General features: G+C 41.8%; 1 protein-coding gene and 1 pseudogene across 1 annotated transcript in view; one reads left to right on the top strand and one right to left on the bottom strand.

Annotated features, from left to right (window-relative positions):
• Positions 1–25,816, top strand: part of LOC110681477 (RWD domain-containing protein 1-like) — a 31,164-nt gene that overhangs the window by 4,342 nt on the left and 1,006 nt on the right. The window lies entirely within an intron of this gene.
• Positions 18,704–19,739, bottom strand: LOC110681478 (annotated as a pseudogene).

The following is a 25,816-nucleotide window of genomic DNA, read 5'->3' as shown; positions in this document are numbered from 1 at the left end:
GACAATGTTCTTGTTTGAAATAAAAATACTGTTTTGTTGATCCCAGTCCCTTTATTATTTTTTAGGAATTAAACAATAAACAACGAAAACGAAACGTCTACTTTACTTTTATTTTGTGAAAGTAGAAGTATTGGAACATGCACCAAAATCCATTTAACTGGAGAATGTTCTTTATCCGCTTCGCGACAAAGTGACGGGATGAAATAACCGGCTCGTGTAAGAGTTGACTGCAATACTGGAGAATGCATTAGTGGAATTAAAATTTTAGAAAAGATGGTTAATACTCATTCTGGTTTTCCTTACTCCAAAACTGATACAAAAATCAATGACCTGAACTTCTCGCACGAACATTTTAACAACGCCATGTACTTTAATTTAATATAACACGCAGAGAAATACCAGCTATTCATGTATCGGAAACATTCGCTTTTTCACTGGTTCTACTAAGCAACAAACTGGCGAGACAGTTTTTATGCTACTTGCATAATTGTTAGAATCAATAATGATGTAAATTGAAACAAATAAACTTTCATTTGACGTAAAGTTTTTCTTTTGTTGTTTCAAAAATAAATCTAGTTAAAAATGTACCCAGTTAATTCAACAATACTGTTGCTTTATTCTGATAAAAATGATTGTTGTTTCAACGCATTTCTTGTATTACAACAAATTGAACAAGTTTATTGAGAACAACAAAGTTATTTATTGTTTGAATAGCTGGTATTTCTCTGCGTGCAGAACAATTAAATCGGTCCCTGTGAGGTCAATACGAATGGACAATCAAAAAAGGAAACAATTTTCGATACTCAGTCGCAATTGGGATCCTACGTACCATCCCATTTGAATTCCTGCACCTCAGAAGTGATGTGCCTGCCGTGGGTGTTCGACTGCAAAATCCGCTGAACGTATCTTATATATCTATATAAATAAATATGAAATGATGTTTGTATGTCACGAAATGGCTCACGAACGGGGCAACGGATTTGGATGATTCTTTTTCCATTTTGTTCGTCAAGGGTTCCGACGTGTTTGTGTGTATAAAAGTTCCAGGATGTTCACCGGGAATGTAGGAAAAACGGGACTGAACGGAACTGTCATTTTGTATGGGACGATTCATAGCGGTTTTCAACAGCCTACTTGATGGCAAGACGAAGTTTGCCGGGACCACTAGTATATAAATAAAATGGAGTGGTGTTTGTATGTCACGAAATGGCTTGAGAACGGCTCGACGGATTAGAATGATTCTTCCATAGTTATGTTCCTGAAGTGTTCCGACGTGTTTGTGTATATAATAAGCAAAGGATATTTAACGGGAAAGTTGAAAAAACAGGAGTGAACGGAACTTCCATTTTGCACGGAGCGTTCCATGGCGTTTTTCAACAGCCTACTTGATGGCAAGACGAAATTGCCGGGACCACTAGTCCGTAATAAACGTATATTTTCCATGTGGGGCGCTCCCGAATCTCCACGGACAAGTCTAAAGCCTGTTAGAAGCCGCTCCCGGGCCCTTGATATGTCTGGGGGATATGAACGCTCATCACCCTGCTTGGGGAGAAAATCGTACAGACCGTAGAGGGACTACTCTCCTTTCTCTTTTCGAAGAACTCGACTTAGTAGTACTCAACGATGGTTCCGACACTTTCTACTACAGTCACTACTCTAGCGCCATCGACGTAACCGTAGTTAGTTGCTCAACTCTGCCTAAGCTCCAGTGGCACACCATTCCTGATCTTCACGGAAGTGATCATCATCCGATACAGATCACAATAGCTGCTTGCTCTCCGATCACTACTCGTCGTCCTAGATGGTTGTATGAACGAGCTGACTGGGAGATATATAATGCTTCTGTTCGTGAAGCACTGCAGTCCGCCGATCCCACCAGTATCCCGGACTTTAACGAACTAATCCACAAAGCAGTTGAGGCTGCAGTACCCAGATCGAGCAACAAGCTTGGACGAAAAGCGCTTCGTTGGTGGACGGATGACACGCGAAAAGCTGTGAAAGCTAGAAGAAAAGCGCTTCGTGCTGCAAAGCGGCTGCCACAAGGCCACCCTAAGAAAGAAAGCATGCTTGGTCGCTATCGAATGCTACACATCCAGTGCAGACAAACTATCAGGAACGCTAAACGCACTAGTTGGGAAGAGTTTCTAGAAGGTATGAACGTCTCACAAACTTCCGCGGAACTTTGGAACCGAATAAACGCACTGAGCGGCAACAGAAACTCAGCTCCATTATCAATACAATTGCAGGATAAATTAGTCACTGATCCCGTTGTAGTCGCCGATACCCTTGGGCAATACTTCTCAATTCTCTCGGCTATTGATAGCTACGACGACCTCTTTAAGCCCCGTTACAATCCCTCGACAGACTCTGTTCTTAATTTCCCCGTTCCATACGATTTAAGAGGTGCAGCCATCAACGAACCTTTCTCACTCCAAGAATTAAAATTCGCTCTAGACCGCAGTAAAGGCAAATCAGCTGCATCTGACGGCATTGGATATCCGCTGCTAAAAAATCTGCCGCTTCCAAACTCCTGCAAATTCTCAACCAAATTTGGCTGTCGAACACTTTTCCAGCTGAATGGCAAAAAAGCCTCGTCGTACCCATACCCAAGCCAACAATCCAACTCGTGGACCATCAAGCTTCCGGCCGATTGCGCTCACTAGCTGTCTCTCTAAGATTATGGAACGAATGGTCAATAGACGGCTCAAACAACAACTGGAGGCTGCAGGCTATCTTGACCGCCGACAACACGCCTTTAGGGCTGGGTACGGGACTAACAGCTACTTTGCTTCTCTGGGTAATATTCTCCATAACGCACATTCCGAAGGGCTGCACACTGAGGTGATCTCCTTGGACCTTTCCAAAGCCTTCAACCCCACCTGGACTCCTCTGGTACTCTAATAGCTTGTGGAATGAGGAATGTCCGGGCACGTTATCCACTTCATCAACAACTTTTTATCCACTCGCACTTTCCGTGTACTAATTGGTGACAACACATCCAAGCTTTTCGCTGAAGAGACCGGCGTACCCCAAGGATCCGTTATTGCAGTCACCCTTTTTCTTGTGGCGATGAATGGTGTTTTCCGAAATCTCCAAGTGGGATTTACATTTTCGTATACGCGGATGATATCTTGCTGGTAATTTCAGGCCGCACACCTGTTCGCACCAGAATTAAAGCTCAAGCTGCAGTCAACGCCGTCGTCAAATGGACCTCGTTGGTGGGATTTACTCTGTCGGCACCCAAAAGCATTCGCTGTCATATTTGCAACACTGGACATCGAATTACCGGTTACCCTATCACCATTCAAGGTCAACCCATTCCGCTAAAAAAGACCGTCAAAACCCTTGGGATCATAATCGATAGAGAGCTTACATTCAAACAACATTTTGAGTCTGTGAAAACAAATTGTCGTACTCGGTTAAACCTAGCGCGTACAATCTCTCGTCCACATCGATCTAACAATCGGGTTATACGTTTTCGAGTTGCTCACGCAATAATCGACAGCCGTCTAGTCTACGGTCTGGAATTAACGTGTATCGCTACCGGAAGGCTGCTTCAAACCCTCGCACCAGTGTACTATACCTACGTTCGCATCATCTCGGGACAGTTAGGTGTCGGCCAGGGTAGACGCGTCACGCGAAGCGACGCGAAAATCCTTTGGAATTTGACATTTCATTATTAATAATTGTTATTCCTTCCCGTGCAATTTTCGCGTCGCTTCGCGTGACGCGTCTACCCTGGCCGACACCTTACCGTGTACTCCGGCGGACGCCGCATGCACTGAACTGGTAAACTTCCTTTCCGCCATGTTATATCCGCAACTATCTGCAAGAAGGCCGCTGTTTTCGCCGAGAAAACCTTCGTGCGGTAGCCAACGTGGATCTTCCTCCAATTGCCTAGATTCATTGGTACGGAGACAAGAGTTGGCAGTCAGGAAAACCAAAAATCGATAGTACAATCAAGAACCGTTTTCGTGCCGGTGACAACTCCATCACACTTCGAGCGTCTGTCATTAAATGGCTCCGTAATAACTAATCAAACCACCTCCACAGGTACACTGATGGCTCCCAATCGTACCGTGGCGTGGGAATCGGCATCTATGGAATGGACGTTTCGAAAAGCCTAAGTCTCGCCCCACTATGTTCCATCTTCTCCGCCGAAGCCGCAGCCGTTTTTATCGCGGTTACTACTCCTGCTGAACAACCCATCTTAATACTTACTGACTCAGCTGTAGTATCAGCTCTTCAGTCCGAGTCCCCCGCCCGACCATGGCTTCAAAGTATTTTACGGTTTGCCCCACCAGACACAACCTTTGCGTGGATTCCTGGACATTGCGGTGTACCTGGAAACACAGCTGCTGATCGCCTCGCTGGTGCAGGATACGCGTCAACAAGGTATACAAACAAGGTTCCTCTTCAGGACATCAAAAGATGGATAACCAAGTCCGTCAATGCGCAGTGGGCAACCGAATGGTCCCAGCAGAGCACGTGTCATCTACGCAAGATCAAACAAGATACGCAACCATGGACTGACGTTATTTTATTAAAAGAACAGCGGATCATCTCTCGACTGCGGACTGGATACACCCATTTATCGCACAGCATGGAAGGCTTGCCTTTCCATAGAATTTGCACCACTTGCAATACACATAACAAGGTGGAACATTTCCTATGCGTCTGCCCTCAGCACGAATTTCATCGTAGAAACCATGGACTAACGGGGCTCATTCGGGAAAACCTTTTCTTTCCTACTTAGCAATGGGGGATAATCTGCTCAACAGACGCCAGACCAAGGTCCGGGAGTGTGGAATTGGGGTCCATTTACTACATGCAAGCAGTAAACAGGACTACACCCCCGACCACTAAACCACCAAGAAAGCATTGCTTCGGAGAGGGGCTATTGCACATCGCTACCTCCAGGTTAGCTGCGTAGCCATGCAGCAACGAACATCGATGGCACGCTTAGGAGGGTCCACCAAGGTAGCATGTTGGCGCTTTGCCAGCTTCCCAGGTGGTCCTTACCTCCCATTTTCCGCTGAAGACGGGCAGGGTCGACCACAACGCCCGCGCCCAGCTGCACCGCAGGTATCAAGAACTGATACTGCGGGCTTCGCAATTTGATCAACTGAAGGCTCAGGCCCTATCAGCTAGCACCAGCTGGGATTGCTGACGAAGGGGCCTCCACCTGCCCCGAACAACCAGAGGCTCGTATCCAACCCAGTAGGCCGGCGCCACGACAGCAACGCTACCAGGATGTTCTCCCCGCGGCCACTTAATCGCTGTAAGGGTCGATTTCGACCGTAGGGCACCGGTATGACCTACGTAGCCGACTGCGAACCCTTGGACCACCTGTTGTTAAGCGTCTGCACTAGCCACTCCTCGAGTCCACTCGCCACCTCCTTAGTAGTTCCAAGACGATGTGGATGATAGCCGATGAAACGGCATTCCAGCCAAACTCGTCTTCACACATGCTCTGAACCAGATTGTCCGGAGTCGTGTCCCGACCGCATGTGACAAACATGCGGTCACGCATTGTGCGGAAACGCGGGCACACGAACAAAACGTGTTCCACCGTTTCCTCTAAACCTGCACAAACTGGACATTCGGGAAAGGACCTGTGTCAGGTGGAATGTTAGTTCTCCATGGCGCCTATTGACCCAGATATCTAACCTCGGAATCAACCTGTGAGTCCACACTCCTTTGGTGGAACTGTTCCACGCACGCTGCCATTTGACCATAGAGGCCAGTCTGGCAGTCCTGCGTATGCCTCTTGTGCCGCGCCTTTCGAAGCACTCTATGTCTTCCATGATAAGGATACCAAAAGGCACCATACCGGTGATGACGCAGAGTGCATCGTGTGACACGGTACGGTACGCGCTCGCAACCTTCAGGCATATTAGCCTATATGTACTCTCCAGCTTGCTACGGTAGCTGTTGGTACTTAAAGCCGTGCCCAAGCCGGGCCACCATACCTCAGTATGGACGAGATGACAATGGCCAGAAGCTTACGCTTACTGGCGTACACCGCAGAGCTATTGGACATCATCCGGGACAGTGCCACAATAGCTGTGGAGGCTCTTTTGCAGGCATAATCAACGTGGCTACCGAAGGTAAGCTTATCGTCGATCATCACCCCAAGTGTTTGACGGAGCGCTTCGAAGTGATCGTGCAGTCGTCTACACTAATCACCGCTTGCTGCACCGACTTTCGGTTGTTGACAACAACCGCCTCAGTTTTGTGGTGAGCCAATTCCAGTTTCCTGGAGCTCATCCACTCCTCCACAATTGCGATCGGGACTCCTGAGGTTATGTGAAAGCACTTCCGACCCACCTCTGTGTCATAGACTAATACCCGATTCTGGAAGTAACTTCCGAGGTACAGGTCGAGGTATCCCCAGACGCAGGAGCGCATCAGCAATAGCCGCCCAACTAGCACTATTAAATGCGTTCCTTACATCCAGAGTCACTACTGCGCAGTAGCGAATCCCCTCCTCTTACGATGGAGTGCTAAGAGCACTCCAAATCAAGCATATTGGTCTATACGCCGACGGGTCACCGGGTGGATTTCCCGCCTTTGGCAATAGTACCAGGCTCTGCCTCTTCCACACATCTGGAAATACTCCCTCGTTCAGGCATATCTGCATAGCAGATCTGAACATCCCTGGAGCCTCTAAGATTGCGACTTTGAGGGCCAGGTTTGGAACTCCGTCCGGACCTGGTGCCTTACCTATACTGAGGGATTTTGCAATCCCTACAAGTTCCTCATCGGTTACCCTCCCCTCATCGCCAGCCCCAATCCCCGGCTGTCCTACGAAAGGAGGCCAAGGGCTAATATTGTGGCGCGGAACGAGCCCCTCGATGATCCCCTCCAGCATCTCTGCAGATTGCTCTGTAGGAGCCATTGCACCTCTTGTCTTCGCCATAACGATCCTGTAGGCATCGCCCCACAGATTCGCGTTGGCACTCTGACAGAGTCCTTCAAAGCAGGCCTTTTTGCTTGCCCTTATTTCGGACTTCAGCGCGACTTTGGCAGCGGTGAACGTCACCCGTCGTTCTTCACGCTCCTCATCGGTACGTGCTCGCTGCATCCGCCTCTTGGCCCGTAGGCGGCGCAGGTTCGCAATCGCTTGAGTCCACCAGTACGTCGGTGGTCTCCCATTTCTAGGGTGGACTTTCCTAGGCATGGTCGCATCGCATGCACGCGAGAGCACCGCTACCAGTTCGTCCCCGCTTAGGCCGAGTAGGTTACGTTCACGGCGGAGCGCCTTTCTAAGTACTTCGTCATTGAAGTACGATGTCTTCCACCTACGAGGGCTTGGCCTTGACCTAGCCGCTTCCTCTACTCGCTGTATGCTGTTTTTGTAGTCGATACTATAGCGAACCGCCAGGTGGTCGCTGTGAGTGTAGGTATTGTCTACCCTCCAGTGCGAACTACTCGTTAGGCCAGGACTACCAAAATTAACGTCGATAATCGACTCCGCTCCATTTCGGCTGAAGGTACTTTTGGTACCAACATTAGCCAGATCGACATCTAGCACGGCCAGTGCCTCTAGCAGGATTTGACCCCGCTGGTTCGTGATACGGCTTCCCCATTCCACGGCCCAGGCATTGAAGTCACCCGCTATTACTACTGGCCTTCGCCCTGTCAGCACGGTCGTCATACAGTCCAGCATCACCGTGAACCGCTCGGTCGACCAACTCGGAGGCGCATAGCAGCTACAGAAGAGGACCCCGTTTACCTTGGCGATCACGAAGCCCTCGTAGGTAGTAGACACCAACTCCTAGACGGGGTATTTACCCGTCGTCCATATCGCCGCCATTTTTCCGGATCCATCCACGACCCAGTTGCCGTTGCCGGCGGGTACTCGGTATGGGTCCGATATGATGGCGATATTCGTCCCCCACTCAGCACCTGCCTGATACAGCAATTGCTGAGCTGCGTGACAGTGGTTCAGGTTCAGCTGCGTTACCTGCACTGTGATTTTTCATTTATGGCTCTTCAAGGGCACCTTGAGCCTCCCGTTGGATGCTTGTTGTTCACGGACTTCCCGGAGCAAATCAAGCACTTGGGAGGGTTCTTGCAGCCTAGTGCCTTATGACTTTCCTCACCACAATGCCTACACAACTTGGTCCTATCAGGGCCTTTACAGCCCCAGGACTTGTGTCCTGGTTCCTTACACCTGAAGCAGATCACCGGTTGCTCGTGTATGGTGAATGAGCATACTGACCAACCCACCTTGATCTTACCTACCTTAGCGGACTTATTAGCGTCCGCCACAGGTAGCTGTACTAAGGCCACCTGAGTTCCTGCCGGACCTTTCCGTAGCCGAACGGCAGCGGTGGGCACCTGTATCTCGCACTGTTGCCGCAGTGCCGTGACGAGCTCTTCTGCGTCGGTGATCTCGTCAAGGTTCATCACCTTCAGAGTCACTGCCTGCGTTAGAGCCCTCACTTCGACACGGACCTCTTCCGCCAAGCTTTTGTAGGCGGCGCCCTTGCGCTCCTTGTCGCGCTTAAGCTCGAGGATCATTTCACTGTACGAGTGCGTCTGAAACTCGGTACGTCGGCTCCTAGATTCTGAGAGCTTCGCGTCAACTGTGCATCGCCTTCAAAACTTCCGATTTGGACTCTTCCGTCTTGATGATGATCGCATGCACCCTTTTCGCGCTTGGCACTACCCTCTACTTTCTTAGGCCTGGTAATTACGCTCATGCACGTCGTGCTTCTTGTTCCTCTTCTTTCGCTCTAACGGTTGTCAGGGGGGCGTCCCCTGATCCACCTAACATGATGATTGAGGACCTCTCATGGTTGCAACCCCTGTTCCATCATCGTGAGGGCCAGCCTTTTCGGGCCCACCCTTCTCGACTTCCAGACGCCTGGCTGGGGTCCGATTTTCCGGCACTTCTTCCGACTTTCGGGGTTGATATTCGCCGGCCTTGCGAGCGCGCCGGTAGCTCTCCCTGACGGCTGCTCGACGCTTGCGATTGCTTGTTTATAAGACTTCGCTTCCGCACTTTTTGGGCTACCCGCAAAAACGAAGGGCTCCGTCTGGGTAAACTTCGGCACCTTCAATTCACGGGTTTGCGCTGCAAGTCGCCATGGTGTTCAGCATGGTTCTGCTTGGCCGCAACATCGATCACGAAGTCTGAACAGGGCCTGCTTGAGGTCTTGCTGATGTTAGACTTCGAGGACGCAAAGTCAAGGATGGAGTCACGCTGCTGTGCAGCCATTTCATCACAAAGAGCCCTCTCTACTTTTATTGATGGCCCTATCAACCACGCTCCATCCATAACCTCACGATACGTTAGCCGGGGATGAAAAATGGTGTCCAGCACTGACACTACGTGCACTGCTGCCTCTCCTGCTTCGCTCTCCTCGACGGCCATGCATTAACGCGTAAGGACAATTACTGTGAGGGGTGACCAAGTGCCCCACAGGCTCCGTTAATGACGAGTGTTTCCTGAAAGATTTAGGACTATACTCCCAAATATCCTGCACTCCATATGGGCACAGCAGTTACGCAGTTCCGTGGGACAAACGTCATGTCCGGCACGGATACACAAAGCTGCGGTATTCCTACGGCTGACGAGTGCAGTAAGCATCCTAAATCAGGATATTTTGCCAGTACTTGGAAGCCGTGAGAACCTTGAGGATCTGCAGTTTATCGTGTATTCAGCTGCAATAGCTGTAGTTAAGACGTTGGGATTGCGAAAGCGCGCAAGGAGAAGATGGCACACGCCCAACGCACAGAACCGTATGGATGCGACGCTTGAGAGCAGAATCGCAACACTGCGATCAAAGGTTGGTCGATTAACACAGTACAAGCAGGGGAATCGATCAACGAGGCTGGTTCGTCATGTTGCTGAATTGTTAGGCCGCAGAGCTCCGAGATCTCAGAGAAGTCGACATTACTGAGATCCTCGACACCATGTACAGCGGTTGAGTGCTCTTGCGAAACGATTGCGACGTTATGGAGAATGTTCGAAGCAGAAGGAACAAAACCGGATGTTCAACATAAACGAGATGGAGTTACAACCGCATCCGAAATGACAAGGTCGACTTTGGCGAGGGACTTACAGAGATTGGCGACATTACACAATTTTGGGCCAATTTATGAGATAATCCACCGAACACAACGGCGATGGATGTGGTTGCAGAAGAGAGAGACAATGTGATGGAATTGGAGACATGGCCGGGCGTGGTAACCGCTGGTATACGTGAAGCTACCGGTATACCAGGAATTGGGCTGCACCAGAACCTGATTTTGTGCACAATTTTTGGTATAAAAAACTCACAACGATCCATGGGCAGATGGCGGAATGCTTCAATACGGTACTAGGAGACCCCGCAGCTACCGAATTCATCACCAGGGGTGTCAGATTTCTTCTCCCAAAGGACAACACAGCTGACCCAGCGGAGTACAGACCAATAACGTGCTTTCAAGTCTGTATAAAGTGCTATCGTCGGTAATAGCGAGGAGGGTGCAAGCCCATTGCGACGCCAACAACGTGATGACCGAGGAACAGAAAGGGTGTCGCAGAAATACGCAGGCTGCAAAGATCAGGTCATCGTAGATGCAGTCATTGTAGGGCAAGCTACCAAAAGCAAAGGAACCTGATTATGGCGTACATCGACTACAAAAAGGCATACGACTCAGTACTGCACTCGTATTCTCAAGGTACTGCAGTTGTATAAGGTAGACGAGAACGTCATCAGGCTGATGCAACACGCGATGGCGATGTGGAGCACATCCTACACATTACCGACGGTACAGCTGTGTTACGGTCCAGAATTCTCAGCATCAGGAGGGGGATTTTTCAAAGCGAGGGTAGGTGAAAGTTTCCAGCATCTTTTACTGAGAAGTGCCAAAACTCTATAATAATATAATGATAATAAGCAATATAAAACTATTTGTGCTACTTGTGCACCTGACAGATTGAATGATCATGATCATTTTTCAGCGATTTTCAACCTGCGTATAATCATTTAGATCAATCCTGTGGCTGCTCTATTTCATGCACGTTGATAAATATTTGCAACTTAATTGAATTTATCCCTCTTTTTTATTAATTTTCCAGTTGGACTTTACCTATCGCTTAGGAATATTTTTCCTCCAGTGGGAAAATTATTTACCATATAAACCGAATTTATATCCGTTTTTGACATCCGTACCTTTTCTATCTCTTTGATGGTGCGGTCAAATTTTCAAATTTACTTCTACGTACCTTGAGTCCATTTTTGCCTTCTCCTGATGGATTTTATCCGCCACTAAGGCATCTCCTCAATTGAGGCGAGACTTTTCTTTTTCTCTCGAGTCTGATCCGATTAGATACTATCTTTCGGAAAATCAGACGTTTATAGTTACCTTTTAGATGCCTTGAGATCCAACTTCCGACTGGTTTACCGCTGTTTCTTTTTTTTTTTTCTTTATTTTGGCACAGACCTATTGATCCATAATTGCCAGTGTGCACACTTAAAAAATATCACCGACTCCGGTATTTTTTTTTACCGAAATATAAACCGCTGAGCACTCGTAATGCTTCGGTAAAAATAAGAATTACTGAACAATCTGTAATGTTAATCGACACACAGCTGTCAAAAAATTACATTACGCTCGTGAATTATTACCAAGCGAATTGTAAAACAGATTACCGAACGTATGTTAGTAACAGCACGCAGTCGGAATAGGATGATCGAAAAAAGAAAAACAAAGAATTCCATATTGATATCGAATGTTTGGTTGATTGATTTATTTCGTGTTTTCATTTCTAAATCGTTTGGACATGTTTGCATTATTATGTTTGTCTGTTGATGAAGGTGGGACGTTGAACACCAAAACAACTGGAATGCGCGCCTCAAATCTAGCACTACAAGAATAAACCAACCCAGTTATGCCAATCCTGGCTTCTTTGCAGGTGTTCACACTTATGAGTAAAACCATCACCGATTCTGTCGTGGGTTACCGACGATGCGACGATGTCATCCGGAAACTTAATTTGTCTACAACGAAAAAAATTCATTTCATCTTAAGAATTAAGGGGCGGTCCATTAATTACGTAAGACAATTTTCGGGGTTTTTTGAACCCCTCGCCCCATTGTAAGATTTTTTGTATGAAAATCAAAAATAAATTGTTTAGGTAAGAAATCTCGTCTTATAGACGACAAATTGGAGCAATCAAAAAGTACATGTAGAAGGTCCTCTGTTACCTGGCATTTCTCGCACAAGTCCGAACTAATTAGATTCCATTTCGCTAATCTGTCTTTAGTGGCTGTATGGAAAGTACGTTTTTCCTCATATTTATTATCTGACTAGTTGGTAAGCTTATGTGTTTAAACATGGTTCCAGTTTTAATTGAGTCAAAATTTTAAAGTGATCTTTTCCTTTTTCTCTCGATATTTCTGTATATTCTTTATTCCATTCTGTAGCATTTCGTTTTTAAACCATAAATGCAGTCATTTAATGTTAGTTGGTTCCGCTGTTCTTGGTTCTTGCTTGTCGCCAATGTGGTACTTGTGCACTTGACAGATTGAATGATAATGATCATTTTTGATAGCATGGCCTACTCAGCTATAGACATAACTACCACACTAATCAAAATAATTATTTTCAATTTTGACCTTGCAGTTGGTTCCAAAAATCCTGGATAGCCAACAAATATTTCTTCTCCTTAATGCTCCTCGAAATTCGGAGTTTTGAGTTGAGTATACCAGCCCGTGATTTGCATATTCCATTATATTCAAAAGCTGAAAACAAGGAAAATCTTTTAATGGAATCCGTTTTTTTCTCCTAAACCATATATTATTATATTTATTGTTGGAAGTAATGCATTGTTTTTGTAGGAAGGTAGAAAGAACTCCTCTTATTTCGAACATCTTCACTGATAGAAGAAAGTCGAATCCGCAAAATTTCCTCCAACACTTTCAGCTTCAGGATTTGCTTCTCCTCTTTGGAAGCATGATGGTGACTGTCGTTCGATCAGAGGGTTTAGTTCGCCATGGGTTGATCACACATAATTTAGAAACTTTGAACACGGAAATCGACAGCAAAGCTTATCGATTTTATCATAACAAACTAATTGCGCAAATCAATTAATTGTCCAAGTTGAACATGATGATCATGACACAATATAACCATAAGTAAAACACACTGAATCCATGTTGGGTGATGATCTACGCACCCATAGATTTACGCATACAGATCTGAACAGGAAAGCTTCTGAAACTTACGTGGAAAAAAATTGGAAGCTTTGTTGTCGGTTGTTGAATCAGGCCATAAAGCAAAACTAAAGAATTGAATGTGTAATTCACACGAAGTTTGCAAGACAATCATTAACAAATTGGGTATGGACGTTCATGGATCGGTCCATACTTTTAAACGCACAAATCAAACGTGTGGATTTTTATCAGTGTATGATGCCCAGTTACAGAACTGGTAGCGACGGAGTGTCTAGAACAAAGGCACATAGAGACCACATGTGTTAAAAAAATCAAACAGAAATCAATTAAAGATCACTCAGCAGAGTGTCCATCCATCCGGGAAAAGTGGAAGATTACGAGAATTACAAGATCGAGAAAATAGTTGAATACCTTGGAGAAAGGAATACATTTTTTCCAAGGGATACACGACTGGAAAAAGGAAATCCAAGTGAAGGAACTCTACGAAACATGATTGAGATCGATGCGACTTGACACATTTTCCCCATACTGGGGAACCGTATGTCATAAAGGTCAAAATGAATGTTTTAGGATACACTCATTTTATTTTGAAAATCCTTAAAAGGTTATTTGAGAGTTTTTCTATAAGTATTTGGGTACCCGGAAAAAACGTACCATTCAGAGAATGGAATGAAACAATAATGTACAATACAACGTATTGGATAGCGTATTGTAATTGTATGTCGAACAATCATGATTCTGAATTGAATATACAATTCAATAATAATTCAATATATTGTAACAGAACACTGTATTGGATTTTATGGTTTTATACCTTACAATTTTGGGCCAAAATCTTATTTTCGTGTAAAACAGCTTTTACTTTTTTCTGTGTAGCTTGACTGGCAGAAGTAAACAAAATAAGTGCAAAAATCAAAAAATACTTGGTAAAAAATATTGGAAAAGTAAAAGTATTTAGTTATGTAAAAGTAAATGATTTCAAACTGTTATTTTTCATAAGAAGAATGCAACAATGTTGAAGATCTATACTTCTATATAAGAGTTGAAACTCTTTTGTTAGTTAGTACAAATATTCGGTAAGTTTTGAACAATTCATGAAAAATAAAAGTTTTATTCTTTTCATCACCAATCAATATGCATTCTGTTGAATTGTTAGTGTATTGTAAAACAAAACACAAATTGTCATTCAAAACAATATGAAAACAATATATTTTACTGTAATCTACTAAATGTTGTTACCAATAAAAAAAACAATATATCTTATTGTTTTTTTTTCAAAGCCGTGTATGAGAAAATATCAATATTTGTATTGTTACGATACTTAACAACCCATACATTATATTGTAAAATCCTCATATACCATACTGTACAGTGCTTGGATTTTTGATCTGAAGAAGCCGATCAAACCATATTCGGAGAGTGTAACAGCTCACGAACCATAACAGTTCCTGGCACATCGCATTCGGAGAGCCCTATGATGTAAACTTTCACTCTCTCGTTTGGTACGTGGCACGAGAGCGTTCAAGAGCAGCAACTCTCACAGACTGCAATAGTATCGAGCCATTTGGTAGATTAATGTTTTTGCATAAAATTGGTAAAAAATTTCATATTTTCTGGTAATGTAGCCTTTGACAACCTAATTATAATCTATTGGGTTATTGAACACCCCTTTGGTTGCAAACATAGAGAAGAAAAAAAAAATATTCGCTCCGTTTCTTGATCAGAATGAGAGTGGGTCAGCGAATGTTACAAGTGTTGACACACAATGATCGGCGCCAAACAGTGGGTGGTGTTTGTCTGTCTTGTTTTCGTTCATGGTTCGTTATCTTCAACGAACGATATATGCCATGCGTGTTGTATGAATGCAGGCGAATAAATGGGATGAAATTATAGATCATGTGTCAATGATCGTTAAATTTTCCAAGCCTGATACAGTGAATTGTTGAAAACAATATATTGTACTGTAAATGTATTGTTATTTTACAATACACTGTATTGTATTTCCAATGCTTTTAATGGTACTGGTACAATACGTTATATTGTTTTTGTATTGTATTTTTTATACGGGTAGTAGTAAATTTGAAAAATCTCCTGAAATAACTAAATTACATCAATTAGCGCTGTAACATATCCAAAGATCTTAAGCGTGTGATCCAGAATAAACAATTTATAACTTATTTTCTAATCAAATTTCTCCGCGGTGAAGAATCGCCTTGAGAATCAGTCTAATTGTTAATGCTGTTTATCTCAAAATTATGATTTCCGAGTTATCTACTTGTAGTATTAAGGGATCGAATTACTGGAAGAGTCTCTAATGAAAACCTCCGGGGAAAGACCTGGAGAATCCCTGGGGAACGAACCCTATAAACATTACAGAAGGTATCAGCGTCAGACAGATCCATTTCCTGGAGAAATTCTCGTAGAATTACTTGAATTACCCCTTGAACCCGTGGAGGAGTCGCAAAAAGGACCTTTAGGATTCACACCAGGGATTCTCCACGATTTACTTAAGGGATTCTTTTAAGAAATGACAAAGGAATTCTTTTTTGGAATTTCTCTGAGCTTTCATGTTTATCTTAAATTTTTGAAGAAAAAAAATCTTCGAAAATTCTTAAAGCAAACGTTTCCTTAGAGAAGATAGCTTCCAATAGTGGAGATAGTGTGTTTTGGCATGTTTTCGCCACTATGTAATATTCATGAAATTTAATCGTAAAACTATTTGAACCAATTATTTTGGTTTTAACATTTTTGCTCCTTTGCGCCTATTGACCTGTGGCACGGGTTCACTATTTGACGTTTACGCGGTGCCGTGTTATGTTTATGTCATACAAATAGAATTTAGAGTCCCTTTGATAAAAATAAAGACTTTTTTGAGATTCACAATAAAAATAGTGACCTAGTCTTCAAAAAAGCCTCTTTGCTGATTAACAAGCAGTAGGGTTATGTGCTAAAAATCACCCTAATAAGAAAAGAAAAATAAAAAAAACGTATTACCAGCCCAGCAGTTAAGGCGTTACTACTGAAATATGGTAGTGTCCATTTATTACGTAAAGCTAAAATTGAAATTTTTTTACCCCCTCCACGGTCCGTAACGCTGTTTGTATGAGAAATTTTCAAATTTTCGTATGAGCCATAACGCTTCAGCCTTCCCCTCCCCCCTCTTTCCTCATAGAGCGTTACCGTAATATATGGACGGCGCCTAAGATGAAAGAATGAAATCGGTACCTAATAACTGAAATTTTGTTGTTTTTATATTTTTTTAGATCCAAGAAATATTGGCATCGAAATGATTTTTTTCGTTGGTGAGCTCCGCACAAGAGTGGCTCAATTGCAAATACGACGAACTGAAGAATGAAGCCGAAAATGAGAAAGAGGAAGCAAAGCGACGTCTGGGAGGAAGAGGAACGCAAAAAGTTCGAAGGCACTCGCGTTACAGTGGAATCGTTTATGGTGTGGAAAACCAATTTCGAGCGGGATATGGGAATCACGGAGCGGAAAGAAAAGATTCTCGGCGAAACGCGGAAGCTTACTGGGAAAGAGCTGTTCCTCCAGGATAATACTCTCAACGAATCCGATCTTAAGTTTCCTTATGGATGCAGGAGAACCTATCGAGAATGTGCGAATCGATGAGTCCCTGTTCCAGAACATTGAAGATCTTGAACTGGACTCGGACGATGATGACGATGAAGATTATGTGCCGGACGAAAAATAAAACGGGGAGCGAAAAGCGTGTCGGTCTGTGGAATCGTTATTTGAATGTTTTTTTTTTTATATTTACTTGCTTAGGACCTTAAAAATGTGAAAGGGCATGTTTAACAAAACAAGTATCGATTGAAGTCGGAAAAAAATATTCTAAGTTGTTGTTTTAGATTTCTGAGAAAAGTCCTTATTTCTAAGAAAAAAAAATGAGGCCATGAGGGGTCCTAAACAATTTTAGGTGTTTGTTTCTTAACTGGTAGGGCAGCCTGGGCACAGTTCTCCTTCTAACATCATCCAGCTAGTGTGAGCTCAACAGCATCTATTCTATTATCCAGTGGCAGGTCCAGTGTCCTGAATGAAAGTGTGTTCAACTAGGAAGCGGATTCAATCGAACTCAGCAGAGGTTGTGCTGTTTGTTTCAAGTAAGTACCTATCAACTTTTCAATACTTTTACTATTGTAAGATTCATACATCTTCTTCTTCTTGGCATTAACGTCCTCACTGAGACAGCGTTTGCTATTCAGCTCAGTATTGAATGAGCACTTCACAGTTATTAACTGAAAGCTTTCTTTGCCAAAGTTGCCATTTCTGCATTCTTATATCGTGTGGCAAGTACGATGATACTTTATGCCCAGGGTAGTCAATGAAATGTCCATTACTAAAAGATCAGGGACCGACCGGGATTCGAGACACCTTCAGTATGGCTTTGTTTTGTAGACGCGGACTCTAACCCACTCGGCTAAGGAAGGCCCCAATTCTACCAAATCCGACTCAAACCTTTTTTTTTTCAAGTCTAAGTTCAGGGTGGCCAGTGAATTCATGATTTCAAATTCCCGGTTTTTTTTTTTTCAGTTATTTCCCGGTATTTTCAAAATTTTCCCGGTAGTAAATAATGGATAAAAACCCTTATTTTGAAAACCAAAAGAATCGAAACAGATAATTTGAAAATTGTACAATCTGACATGCGGAATTGGTCATTTGCAATTTTTCTTTTTTTTTCTTTCGACAAGCGATCGATAACAACGTTTTTCCGAATAAATTTCAATTAGAGGAGTTTGTTGCCATTCTGAGCTTATAGTTCAAGGCTTGTAGGCTTATTTTTGTAATATCAAGGTGTAAAATGAACTTCAAAACATATATATATATATATATATATATATATATATATATATATATATATATATATATATATATATATATAATTATAATGACCAATTCCGCATGTCAGATTGTACAATTTTCAAATTATCTGTTTCGATTCTTTTGGTTTTCAAAATAAGGGTTTTTATCCATTATTTTACTACCGGGAAAATTTTGAAAATACCGGGAAATAACTGAAAAAAAAAACCGGGAATTTGAAATCATGAATTCACTGGCCACCCTGAACTTAGACTTTGAAAAAAAAAGGTTTGAGTCGGATTTGGTAAGAATTGGGCCTTCCTTAGCCGAGTGGTTAGAGTCCGCGTCTACAAAACAAAGCCATACTGAAGGTGTCTCGAATCCCGGTCGGTCCCTGATCTTTTAGTAATGGACATTTCATTGACTACCCTGGGCATAAAGTATCATCGTACTTGCCACACGATATAAGAATGCAGAAATGGCAACTTTTGGCAAAGAAAGCTTTCAGTTAATAACTGTGAAGTGCTCATTCAATACTGAGCTGAATAGCAAACGCTGTCTCAGTGAGGACGTTAATGCAAGAAGAAGAAGATGTATGAATCTTACAATAGTAAAAGTATTGAAAAGTTGATAGGGTACTTACTTGAAACAAACAGCACAACCTCTGCTGAGTTCGATTGAATCCGCTTCCTAGTTGAACACACTTTCATTCAGGACACTGGACCTGCCACTGGATAATAGAATAGATGCTGTTTGAGCTCACACTAGCTGGATGATGTTAGAAGGAGAACTGTGCCCAGGCTGCCCTACCAGTTAAGAACAAACACCTAAAATTGTTAGGACCCCTCATGGCCTCATTTTTTTTTCTTAGAAATAAGGACTTTTCTCAGAAATCTAAAACAACAACTTAGAATATTTTTTTCCGACTTCAATCGATACTTGTTTTTGTTAAACATGCCCTTTCACATTTTTAAGGTCCTAAGCAAGTAAATATAAAAAAAAAAAAACATTCAAATAACGATTCCACAGACCGACACGCTTTTCGCTCCCCCGTTTTATTTTGTCGTCCGGCACATAATCTTCATCGTCATCATCGTCCGAGTCCAGTTCAAGATCTTCAATGTTCTGGAACAGGGACTCATCGATTCGCACATTCTCGATAGGTTCTCCTGCATCCATAAGGAACTTAAGATCGGATTCGTTGAGAGTATTATCCTGGAGGAACAGCTCTTTTCCCAGTAAGCTTCCGCGTTTCGCCGAGGAATCTTTTCTTTCCGCTCCGTGATTCCCATATCCCGCCGAAATTGGTTTTCCACACCATAAACGATTCCACTGGTAACGCGAGTGCCTTCGAACTTTTTGCGTTCCTCTTCCTCCAGACGTCGCTTGCTTCCTCTTTCTCATTTTTCGGCTTCATTCTTCAGTTCGTCGTATTTGCAATTGAGCCACTCTTGTGCGGAGCTCACCAACGAAAAAATCATTTCGATGCCAATATTTTCTTGGATCTAAAAAAATATAAAAACAACATAAAATTTCGTTATTAGGGTACCGATTCATTCTTCAATCTTAGGCGCCGTCCATATTTAACGTAATTCGCTCTATTGAGGAAAGAGGGGGAGGGAAGGCTGAAGCGTTATGGCTCATACAGAATAATTTGATAATTTCTCATACATAACAAGCGTTACGGACCGTGGAGAGGTGGTAAAAAATTTCAATTTAGCTTACGTAATAAATGGACACTACCATATTTCAGTAGTAACGCCTTAACTGCTGGGCTGGTAATACGTTTTTTTATTTTTCTTTTCTTTATTTAGGGTGATTTTTAGCACATACTACTGCTTTGTTAATCAGCAAAGAGGCTTTTTGAAGACTAGGTCACTATTTTATTGTGAATCTCAAAAAAGTCTTTTATTTTTTATCAAAGGGACTCTAAATTCTATTTGTATGACATAAACATAACACGGCACCGCTAAAACGTCAAATAGTGAAACCCGTGCACAGGTCAATAGGCGCAAAGGAGCAAAAATGTTAAACAAAATAATTGGTTCAAATAGTTTTACGATTAAATTTCATGAATATTACATAGTGCCGAAACATGCCAAAACACACTATCTCCACTATTGGAGCTATCTTCTCTAAGGAAACGTTTGCTTTAGAATTTCGAAGATTTTTTTTTTTCAAAATTTAAGATAAACATGAAAGCTCAGAGAAATTCAAAAAGAATTCCTTTGTCATTTCTTAAAAGATCCCTTAAGTAATCGTGGAAGAATCCTGGTGGTGAATCCTAAAGGTCCTTTTTTGCGACTCCTCCACGGGTTCAAGGGGTAATTCAAGTAATTCTACGAGAATTTCTCCAGGAAAATGGATCTGTCTGACGCTGATACCTTCTGTAATGTTTATAGGGTTCGTTCCCCAGGGATTCTCCCAGGGTCTTTCCCCGGAGGGTTTTCATTAGAGACTCCTTCCAGTAATTCGATCCCTTAATACTACAAGTAGATAACTCGGAAATCATAATTTTGAGATAAACAGCATTAACAATTAGACTGATTCTCAAGGCGATTCTTCACCGCGGAGAATTTGAATTAGAAAATAAGTTATAAATTGTTTATTCTGGATCACACGCTTAAGATCTTTGGATATGTTACAGCGCTAATTGATGTAATTTAGTTATTTCAGGAGATTTTTCAAATTTACTACTACCCGTATAAAAAATACAATACAAAAAACAATATTAACGTATTGTACCAGTACCATTTAAAAGCATTGGAAATACAATACAGTGTATTGTAAAATAACAATACATTTACAGTACAATATATTTGGTTTCAACAATTCACTGTATCAGGCTTTGGAAAATTTAAACGATCATTGACACATGATCTATAATTTATCCCATTTAATTCGCCTGCATTCATACAACACGCATGGGCATATATCGTTCGTTTGAAGATAACGAACCATGAACGAAAACAAGACAGACAAACACCACCCACTGTTTGGCGGCCGATTCATTGTGGTGTCAACACTTGTAACATTCGCTGACCCACTCTCATTCTGATCAAGAAACGGAGGCGAATATTTTTTTTTTTTCTTCTCTATGTTTTGCAACCAAAGGGGTGTTCAATAACCAATAGATTATAATTAGGTTGTCAAAGGCTACATTTACCAGAAATATGAAATTTTTTACCAATTTTATGCAAAACATTAATCTACCAAATGGCTCGATACTATTGCAGTCTGTGAGAGTTGCTGCTCTTGAACGCTCTCGTGCCACGTACCAAACGAGAGAGTGAAAGTTTACATTCATAGGGCTCTCCGAATGCGATGTGCCAGGAACTGTTATGGTTCGTGAGCTGTTACACTCTCCGATATGGTTTGATCGGCTTCTTCAGATCAAAATCAAGCACTGTACAGTATGGTATATGAGGATTTTACAATATAATGTATGGGTTTGTTAAGTATCGTAACAATACAAATATTGATATTTTCTCATACACGGCTTTTGAAAAAAAAACAATAAGATATATTGTTTTTTATTGGTAACAACATTTAGTAGATTACAGTAAAATATATTGTTTTCATATTGTTTTGAATGACAATTTGTGTTTTTGTTTTACAATACACTAACAATTCAACAGAATGCATATTGATTGGTGATGAAAGAATAAAACTTTTTATTTTTCATGAATTGTTCAAAACTTACCGAATATTTGTACTAACTAACAAAAGAGTTTTCAAACTCTTATATAGAAGTATAGATCTTCAACATTGTTGCATTCTTCTTTATGAAAAATACAGTTGAAATCATTTACTTTTACATAACTAAATACTTTTACTTTTCCAATATTTTTTACCAAGTATTTTTTGATTTTTGCACTTATTTTGTTTACTTCTGCCAGTCAAGCTACACAGAAAAAAGTAAAAGCCTGGTTTTACACGGAAAATAAGGATTTTGGCCAAAATTGTTAAGGTATAAACCATAAAATCCAATTACAGTGTTCTGTTACAATATATTGAATTATTATTGAATTGTATATTCAATTCAGAATCATGATGTTCGACATACAATTAACAATACGCTATCCAATACGTTTGTATTGTACATTATTGTTTTCATTCCATTCTTCTGAATGGTACGTTTTTATCCGGGTACCCAAATACTTATAGAAAAAACTCTCAAATAACCTTTAGGATTTTCAAAATAAAATGAGTGTATCCTAAACATTCATTTTGACCTTTAATGACATACGGTTCCCCAGTATGGGGAAAATGTGTCAAGTCGCATCGATCTCCAATCATGTTTCGTAGAGTTCCTTCACTTTGGGATTTCCCTTTTTCCCAGTCGTGTTATCCCTTGGCAAAAAATGTATTCCTTTCTCCAAGGTATTCAACTATTTTCTCGATCTTGTAATTCTCGGTAATCTTCCACTTTTTCCCGGATGGATGGACACTCTGCTGAGTGATCTTTAATTGATTTCTGTTTGATTTTTTTAACACATGTGGGTCTCTATGTGCCTTTGTGTTCTAGACACTCCGTCGCTACCAGTTCTGTAACTGGGCATCATACACTGATAAAAATCCACACGTTTTGATTGTGCGTTTAAAAGTATGGACCGATCCCATGAACGTCCATACCAATTTGTTATGATTGTCTTGCAAACTTCGTGTGAATTACACATTCAATTCTTTAGTTTTGCTTTATGGCCTGATTCAACAACCGACACAAAGCTTCCAATTTTTTTCCACGTAAGTTTTCAGAAGCTTTCCTGTTCAGATCTGTATGCGTAAATCTATGGGTGCGTAGATCATCACCCAACATGATTCAGGTGTGGTTTTTACTTATGGTTATATTGTGTCATGATCATCATGTTCAACTTGGACAATTAATTGATTGCGCAATTAGTTTGTTATGATAAATCGATAAGCTTTGCTGTCGATTTCCGTGTTCAAGTTTCTAAATTATGTTGTGATCAACCCATGGCGAAACCCTAAACCCCTCCCTGCATCGAACGACAGTCACCATCATGCTTCAAAGAGGAGAAGCAAATCCTGGAAAGCTGAAAGTGTTGGAGGAAATTTTTGCGGATTCGACTTTTCTTCTATCAGTGAAGATGTTCGAAATAAGAGGAGTTCTTTCTACCTTCCTAACCAAAACAATGCATTACTTCCAACAATAAATATAATAATATATGGTTTAGGAGAAAAAAAACGGATTCATTAAAAGATTTCCGTGTTTTTCAGCTTTTGAATATAATGGAATATGCAAATCACGGGCTGTATACTCAACTTCAAAACTCCGAATTTCGAGGAGCATTAAGGAGAAGAATATTTGTTGGCTATCCAGGATTTTTTGGAACCAACTGCAAGGTCAAATTGAAAATAATTATTTTGATTTAGTGTGGTGTTATGTCTATAGCTGAGTAGGCCATGCTATCAAAAATGATCATTATCATTCAATCTGTCAAGTGCACAAGTACACATTGGCGACAAGCAAGAACCCCAAGAACAGCGGAACCAACTAACATTAAATGACTGCATGTTATGGTTAAAACGAAATGCTACAGGAATGGAATAAAGAATATACAGAATATCGAGAGAAAAAGGAAAAGATCACTTTAAAATTTTGACTCAATTAAAACTGGAAACCATGGTTTTAAACACATAAGCTTACCAACTAGTCAGATAAATAAATATGAGGAAAATAACGTACTTTCCATCAGCCACTAAAGACAGATTAGCGAAATGGAATCTAATTAGTTCGGACTTGTGCGAGAAAATGCCAGGTAACAGAGGACCTTCTACATGTACTTTTTGATTGCTCCAATTTGTCGTCTATAGACGAGATTTCTTACGTTGCTAAACAATTTATTTTTGATTTTCCATACAAAAAATCTTACAATGGGGCGAGGGGGGGTTCAAAAAACCCCGAAAATTGGTCTTACGTAATTTAATGACCGCCCCTTAATTCTTAAGATGAAATGAATTTTTTCGTTGTAGACAAATTAAGTTTCCGGATGACATTCGTCGCATCGTCGGTAACCCCACGACAGAATCGGGATGGTTTTTACTCATAAGTGTGTGAACACCTGCAAAGAAAGCCAGGATTGGGCATAACTGGGTTGGTTTATTCTTGTAGTGCTAGATTTGAAGGCGCGCATTCCAGTTGTTTGTGGTGTTCAAACGTCCCACCTTCATCAAACAGACAAACATAATAATGCAAACATGTCCAAACGATTTTAGAAATGAAAACACGGAAATAAATCAATCAACCAAACATTCGATATCAATATGGAATTCTTTGTTTTTTCTTTTTTCGATCATCCTATTCCGACTGCGTGCTGTTACTAACATACGTTCGGTAATCTGTTTTTACAATTCGCTTGGTAATAATTCACAGAGCGTAATGTAATTTTTTTGAACAAGCTGTGTGTCGGAATTAACATTACAGATTGTTCAGTAATTCTTATTTTTACCGGGAAGCATTACCGAGTGCTCAGCGGTTTATATTTCGTAAAAAAAATACCGGAGTCGGTGATATTTTTTAAGTGTGGCACACTGGCAATTATGGATCAATAGGTCTGTGCCAAAATAAAGAAGAAAAAAAAAAGAACAGCGGTAAACCAGTCGGAAGTTGGATCTCAAGGCATCTAAAAGGGTAACTATAAACGTCTGATTTTCCGAAAGATAGTATCTAATCGGATCAGACTCGAGAGAAAAAGAAAAGTCTCGCCTCAATTGAGGGAGATGCCTTAGTGGCGGATGAAAATCCATCAGGAGAAGGCAAAAAATGGACTCAAGGTACGTAGAAGTAAATTTGAAAATTTGACCGCACCATCAAAGAGATAGAAAAGGTACGGATGTCAAAAAGGATATAAATTCGGGTTTATATGGTAAATAATTTTCCCACTGGAGGAAAAATATTCCTAAGCGATAGGTAAAGGGTTCCCAACTTGGAAAATTAATAATAAAAAGAGGGATAAATTCATTAATGTTGCAAATATTTATCAACGTGCATGGAAATTAGAGCAGCCACAGGATTGATCTAAATGATTATACGCAGGTTGAAAATCGCTGAAAAATGATCATGATCATTCAATCTGTCAGGTGCACAAGTAGCACAAATAGTTTTTATATTGCTTATTATCATTATTATTATTATAGAGTTTTGGCACTTCTCCAGTAAAAGATGCTGGAAACTTTCACCTACCCTCGCTTGAAAAATCCCCCCTCCTGATGCTGAAGAAATTCTGGACCGTAACACAGCTGTACCGTCGGTAATGTGTAGGGATGTGCTCCACATCGCCATCGCGTGTTGCATCAGCCTGATGACGTTCTCGTCTACCTTATACAACTGCAGTACCTTGAGAAGGTACGAGTGCAGTACTGAGTCGTATGCCTTTTTGTAGTCGATGTACGCCATAATCAGGTTCCTTTGCTTTTGGGTAGCTTGCCCTACAATGACTGCATCTACGATGACCTGATCTTTGCAGCCTTGCGTATTTCTGCGACACCCTTTCTGTTCCTCGGTCATCACGTTGTTGGCGTCGCAATGGGCTTGCACCCTCCTCGCTATTACCGACGATAGCACTTTATACAGACTTGAAAGGCACGTTATTGGTCTGTACTCCGCTGGGTCAGCTGTGTGTTGGTCCTTTGGGAGAAGAAATCTGACACCCCTGGTGATGAATTCCGGTAGCTGCGTGGGGTCTCCTAGTACCGTATTGAAGCATTCCGCCATCTGCCCATGGATCGTTGTGAGTTTTTTATACCAAAAATTGTGCACAAAATCAGGTTCTGGTGCAGCCCAATTCCTGGTATACCGG

This window comes from Aedes aegypti, unplaced genomic scaffold (genome assembly GCF_002204515.2).
Source record: "Aedes aegypti strain LVP_AGWG unplaced genomic scaffold, AaegL5.0 Primary Assembly AGWG_AaegL5_hic_scaff_990_PBJ_arrow, whole genome shotgun sequence".
NCBI lineage: Eukaryota > Metazoa > Arthropoda > Insecta > Diptera > Culicidae > Aedes > Aedes aegypti.
Note: the sequence above shows the minus strand (reverse complement) of the source record. Positions and strands in the feature narration are given on the sequence as shown.